We start from the raw sequence: 6,799 nt of genomic DNA, 5'->3' as shown, positions 1-6,799 counted from the left end.
TTTGGCTGTACGCGGGCCTCTCACTGTTGTGGCCTCTCCCGTTGCGGAGCACAGGCTCCGGACGTGCAGGCCCAGCGGCCATGGCTCACGGGCCCAGCCACTCCGCGGCATGTAGGATCTTCCCGGACCGGGGCACGAACCCGCGTCCCCTGCAACGGCAGGCTGACTCTCAACCACTGCGCCACCAGGGAAGCCCCAAAGGTTCTTTTTGGGTGGAATTTCAGCCTCAGGCAGCTGAGAGGCTCTGGGGGAGCCCACAACAACAACCACACCAGCCTCCTGGACTGAACACCCTCCATAACACCAAACTGTTTGCCACACACGCCACCATAAACGCCATCCTGGCCACATCTCCCTCCCTTATCAACCTTCAAGGCCTCCAGGTAATCGTGACTCTAGAGCGCAGCATCCAAGGCCTCCTTCCACCTGACCCCAATCCCAGCTGACACCGGTCATCCACCACATCAGCTCCATAGAGCCTCTTACTGTTTCCTGCAACCCACTGTTTCACACCTCTGGCTCCTGCACATCCTGTGCCCTCCACCTAGCTCCCCCATCCCCCAACCTGGCTAACCCCTAGTGGTCCTCAGGTGCTTCCAGGGGAGACAGATCTGGGTTCAAATCCTTGCTGTGTGATCTTGGATAAGCCACTTCATGTCTCTGGGCCTTGAGTTCACTTATAAAATGAAGCCATGTAAAGGTGAAAACGAGAAGATGATAGCACAGGTAAGCCCCTGATGGATGCTCTGTTAAAAAGGAAATAATAGCAGTAGGAGGAGGAGTTGTTTAAAAAAAGATAGCTGATAATTCTATATAAATAATTCCATACTGTTAAGAGAAAAGAGCTGTCATTTGTGGAGGAGGCACCGGGCATGGGGCATGGAGCCTCCACCCCAGCCAGGTCTTTCCCCTCTGAACACACCCCAGCCACACGCAAGCCCCCTGCTCACAATGAGCCACTGGGGAGTCAACAGCCCCTTCAGTCTCTTGCAGGAATTCCTTGTTGCTTCCTGATTCTTCTTGTTCCCCCCTCACTCTTAGTCTGACCCTATGCGCCTTGGCCTCACTCCATCCCCACCCCCACCCCAAGTCCAGGCATCAAATCAAAGGGCAAAGAGCTCATCACACCTTCTTTACTGATGAGGACACTGAGACGGGGCCCATCAGGAATCACTCCCGAGGTCCTGAAGCAGTTTAAGCCACAGCGGAATATTCTTTCAACTTGCAGCCTCGACTTTGCCCTGACACAGGTGTCTCCAGGTAGGAGCCCAGACTGCTGACACTGGGCCCCTCGTTATCTCTGCTCCAGGCTGCCCACCTCTCCCCCACTCACCAGGCCAGCCCCCATCCCCTCTCACCCACCCTAACACCTGCAGCGCCCTCCCACACCGCCACCCCCAGCCTCCACACAGGCCACACATTGCTTCAGGGAGCCACTCCCCAACTCAAGACCCTTCCAAACGCCCATCGCCCATAGGATCAAACTCTGGATCATCATAGGATCACAGAATCATCACCCATAGGCTCAAACCCTGGATCATCATAGGACCGTAGGATCATCGCCCATAGAATCAAACCCTGGATCACCACTGGATCACTGGATCATCACCCATAGCATCAAACCCTTAAGGAGTCACCTGTAGCAGGCCCATAAGCTGTGTAAGTCATGATATTCCTCCCCTTGGAACAGGTTCTATCCCTCCAGCCAACCCATCTGCCCCCAACAGAGGCCTGGGCTTTGGACACAGTGTCTAAGTCTCCGAGTTTCAGCTGTCTCCATGATAACGACGCCTGAGGAGCAAACTGAGGGTGCATCACTCCTTCCCCCTCATCACTGTCACCAAGGCCTTCACGGGGCCAGGCCCTGGGCTGGGCCTCGGGATCACAGAGGAAAGTCGGCTTGTCCCAGCCCTGGAGAGGCTCCAAGCCAAGGCGACTGACCCATCAGTGGGCCCAAGGGATAGGGGCACGCCAAGAGGGTAAGCACAGGGGGCTGTGGGGCTCAAAACAGAGTCCTAAGTAGTGTCCTGAGGTCAGAGGAGACTCCAGGAGGTGGTGAGGTTTGAGAAGCAAGAAGAAAGGCATTACAGCCCAAGAGAGCCTCGAGTTCAGCACACCAGAGGGATGGGGCCCGTCTGGTGGAGAAGGGGTGCAGCTGGACTGGACATTTCTGAATGCCAATCTGCCCACCTATGGGCTCTGGGTTCCCTGATTGTTACCTCCTTGGCCACCCCTCACCACAGTCCCATGACGAACTTCATTTCAAAGACGAAGAAACTGAGGCTTGGAAAGGTTATTTATTCAAAGGCAGCCAGCAAATTAGTGACATGGAGGGGAGGGTCTTCGTTTAAATATGTGGGCACCTAAATCTCACCCCTAGAAGTTTAAATATGTGTTTTTAAAAACATTCACTATAAGCGAATCCCAATTAACAGTTCTTTCAGAGATGGCAGAGCCTTCATCTATCCTCCCTTCCGGTATTTGTGGAATTCCCAGCGTGTGTCAGGCACACAGTCTCGCCCTCCCCAAGTTTACAATGTGATGAAGCACACAACTAACTCATAATGAGAACAATGACCCCTGGGGTCAGAGCTCAGGTTAAGAATTGTATTAACTTGAGTCTGGTCCCTCTCAGACCTCCTCTCTTCATTATTGGGCACACAGCAGACATTGCTAATCAATCCCAAAGCCTTCTCAACATGCCCTCTCAGGCAGCCATTACCAATCTATCAGAACTGGCACTGGAGGTGACAATTATTGCCATCCCTGTTGCCAAGGGGCACACAGGACGTTAGGCAGAGTGAGTAAAGAAAATCCCTCCCCACTTCCCTCCTCCATTCTCAGGGGCCCAGATGCCTGAACTCTCACCATCAGATAGTGTTCAGCACTGCCCTCAGCCAGCATCACTGTATAACAGCAAAGACCCCTAGATGCTGGCTCAGTCGTGTGGAATCAGGGGCTGAAGCAGGGCAGGCTGGTGATGGGCATCTGGACCTGGGAGTCCTCGCTCTGCTGCTTCCTGTCACCTCTTGGAGGGGCACTGCTGTTCTCCAGAGGGCGGCCCAGGAAAATGAACAACCCCCAGAGCTACCACGTATGAAATATATGATCTAAAGCAAGTTTCTGGAGTCTCTGAGCTTCTGTTTCATCTGAAAACGGAGCCAATGACACCCACTCCCCATGACATACCCAAAGCGGCTGGCACAGGGTCAGGCATATGTGACGACTCCATAAATGCTGAGTCCCCCTCCTTCCCTTCCTCTGAACTCAAGGTGTGAGTTCAGGGTGACAAGCCCTTTCTTTGGGGGTAGGAGCCATCCAGGTCCTGTCCACTCTCCTCTGAGAGGTGAACCAGTATGGCCTGCTGCCCGCTTCCTCCTTGGCCCAGTTTCTTAGGACCCAAGGAACCATCCATTTGTAAGAGTTTGGTTTCTCTCTCTCTTTTTTTCTTTCCTTTCCCCTCTAAGCAGAACTGCTTGGCAGCTGCTCCTGCCTCTGTCCCCAAGGCAGTTCCTAAGGGCCCATGTTGTCCCGCAGAAGTGATGGCGGTAATTCCGTTAATGGGAAGCAAGACGAATGGTACCTGGTGCCCAAAGTGTACGAAGCGAGCCGGAATTGGAGGAAAGTGTTGCTGGAACACACCCTCCTTTGGGGCCTTATTAGGTCTTGAAAGAGCTGCCGCACTCTCTAAAACCTGCTTTTGCCAGCAGAAGCTTCATTTTACAAATATACAACAACACAAAAACCCGTAAATGGGAAGAAAACCCTGAAGATTACGCTCCCTTGCTGCAGCGAGGCGGCGAGCTGCCACTCGGAGCTGAAGTCTTTAGCCTCGTCGACTCCGGGTTTAAATAAATGGGCCTGAACGCCAGCTCACCATTTTGTGAACACAGAACACGGATGTTTCTTTGCCGTTTAAGGACTGTTTGCCAATGGTGGGATGGGACAGCTTTGGGAACATTTTCTTTTAAAAGGCTTGTTTGTCCCAGACGCCATAAAACCCTATGGTCCTTTCATCAGTCCCAGGAGGAATCCCTGACACAGCTCTCTTCCCCCAAGTCACACCCCCAGGCCCTCATAACACACCATCATCTCACCCGGCTTCTCCTGCCCTGAGAATCAGTGGCATCTCAAAAGCAACTTCACTGCAGAAGGGGCGTCTGTTTCCACAATGACCCAAAGGGCTCACCCCTCCCCACAGTTGGGGGTCAAGCTGCTGAATTGTTTTGGGGGCTTCAGTGTGTCCAAATGCAAAATGTGGGTGGAGGCCGAAGCTGGGACGGACATAGCCAAGGCAAATGACAGGCAGAGCAAGTGGACATGAAGTCAGGCTGCCCGGGGCTGTGTGACCTTGGCAAGCCGTGGAACTCCTCTGGGCCCCCGGCCTCCTCATCCGTAACACAGGGCTAACCCCACCCACCTCCCAGCCCTGCAGCAAGGAGTAAATGCAATCCCAGCTCACTGGGCAATGGTCACTTCCCAGGCCACCTTGAGCACTGATGGTCTTTCTGTTCTCAGCACACCCTCCCACAGTACCCAGCATCACCCAGACACATAGTAGACCATTCACACTAGAGCAGACTGGTTTAGGGCATGTGCTCTGAGAGCCAAAGGCCTGGGTTCAAATCCTGGCTCAGCCACAGACCCACCGTGTGCCCTTGGGCAAAGGACTCAGCCTCCCTTCCCTCGTCTGTAAAATGGGACTAATAGAACCTGCATCACACAGGGTCACTGAGGGGAGTCAGTGCCATAATACATGGCCAGGGCCTGCCTGGGGTGGCCCCGGGGGCCAGCAGCCCTGAGAGGGAGTGGTTGAGAGTCCTGGGGGAGCCTGAGAAAAACTCCTACCTCCTAACTGGGAAAACCACTTTCTCAAAGACACTGGAGGCAAAGCAACCCAACGAGGCCACCTCCGGCCCCCTGGGAGAGCCGGGACCTTGAACAACAGGCAGCATGTTAAATCCCCAACAACAACCTTCCCAGGGGGTTAAGAGACTTCGGAGAGCCTCACCCCATGAGGCAGACTGGGGACACCAAGCCCCCCACATCACAGCCCCTGGTCATCTGTCTCTAACACCTGGACCAGTGACGCTGAACCTACTTTCCCCATTTCTTGTTTCCGGTTGGTCTCCCCACAGGAGTGCCAGTTCCAATTTGTCTCTTTTGTTCATTATGCATCTTAGGACAGTGCCTGGATCTGTGGGATCAATGAATGACCAAGCAAAGCAAGGAAGGGATGAACTTCCTGGGGAGGGCGGTTCTGGGCTGAGTGATTTCCAGCATGTCCCAGCGTGGAGAGGTGTTCCTGAGTGTCACAGGTGCCACCACGCTGCAGTCCTCGCCCCACAGTGTCATGAATTATCAATACGATAACAGCCACCAACTGCTGAATGCCTGTTATGTACACGCTTACCTCACTGGATCATGAAAACTCCCCCAGAGACAGGAACTGAAATTACCCCTTGCTTTGCAGTGAGAAAACTGAGGCCCCAGTGCGAAGCGACAAGCCAAGGAGACACGGTGAGCAAGAGGCAGGAGTGTGACTTGCATCCAGGTGTGTCGGACCCACCATCTCCCTCCTTCCTCTCTGATCCGAAGAGTAGCCCCAGGGCTGGCTGTATCTTGGAGGAGGAAAGCTGGAGTTGGAGCCTTGGGACCGCTCCCTGCCAAGAAGGGTGACTGCCCAGAGGCAGGAGCCGGCAGACAGCAGAGGCTGCGGTCCAGCTCCCTTCCCGTTCCACGCACACGCAGCGGTGGGGGCAATGGCTCAGCCGGGCAGTGACCCCAGCCATCCAGCCACGCCTGGGAGTCTTCGAAGAGCAGTGGCTTTGGGGATCACCCGGGTCTGGGTTCAAATCTCAGTTTTCCAACCATGTGGCTTATGGCTTTGGACCGATGGCTTCATTCTCTGAATTTCAGGTATCCTCATCTGGAAAATGGGGTCAGCCTAAAATTGTTGCAAGGGTTAACTAAGGGAACACAGATAAAGCACTTGGTCAGATCGCTGGTGCACAGTAGGTACTAAATAATAAGCATTAGTTAACTTTCCCAAGGCTCCCTCATTCATCTTTTGGGGAATGGCCAGACATGTACATCCTGTGGCTGCCTGGCTCCCCAGTTCCAGGGCTGGGAACAGCGTGGGTGGCTGGTGGAATCCGAGTGCCCAGCCCTCTCTGATCTCCAGGGCGCCACCTGCTTGGCATTGTTCCCGAGGAAACAGGTCAGCAACCTTATCATTCGATTTCTGACCCTTGTCACTCAGGAAGTCAGAGGCAATGGGTTTGTCAACACAATAACATCTGGCAACAACGTAAGGGATTAAAGCAGGGAGGGCATTTCCAAGGAAGCCTATGATCACGGTGTGTGCTTTGCACGAGACGCCCAGGGTGAGGAGGGAGGCCAGCGGGCCACCTGATAGCGGTCACGTTCCGGGCCAGCGGTCTGTAGATGGTACCTCACAGCAGAACTTTCCCTTCCAATAAGACTGGCCTCAACTGCATGTCGAGACCCGATACCGGGACCTCGCTCTTTTTGAAGGGCCGTAGTTCTCCCAGCAGGGGCAGCTTCACGGGCAAGTGATCAGCATCGACACATGTGGCCCTGTGCTCAGGAGGGAGCCCCTTGCTTGGAGTTTCGTGCTCTGTGTGCACTCTCTTGAAAGTCTTCACCTTATCTTTGAACTTGTGTTTTCTAAGCGAAGTTGGTGGAACAATGGTGCATGTGCTGGGGGTGTGGAGTCTCAGCTCACGAGTGGTCCTGCCTTGCCCAGGGCGGGTCTCAGCTACCCACCCCCCTGCCC

Source organism: Lipotes vexillifer, unplaced genomic scaffold (genome assembly GCF_000442215.2).
Source record: "Lipotes vexillifer unplaced genomic scaffold, Lipotes_vexillifer_v1.1 scaffold890, whole genome shotgun sequence".
Classification (NCBI taxonomy): domain Eukaryota; kingdom Metazoa; phylum Chordata; class Mammalia; order Artiodactyla; family Lipotidae; genus Lipotes; species Lipotes vexillifer.
Note: the sequence above shows the minus strand (reverse complement) of the source record.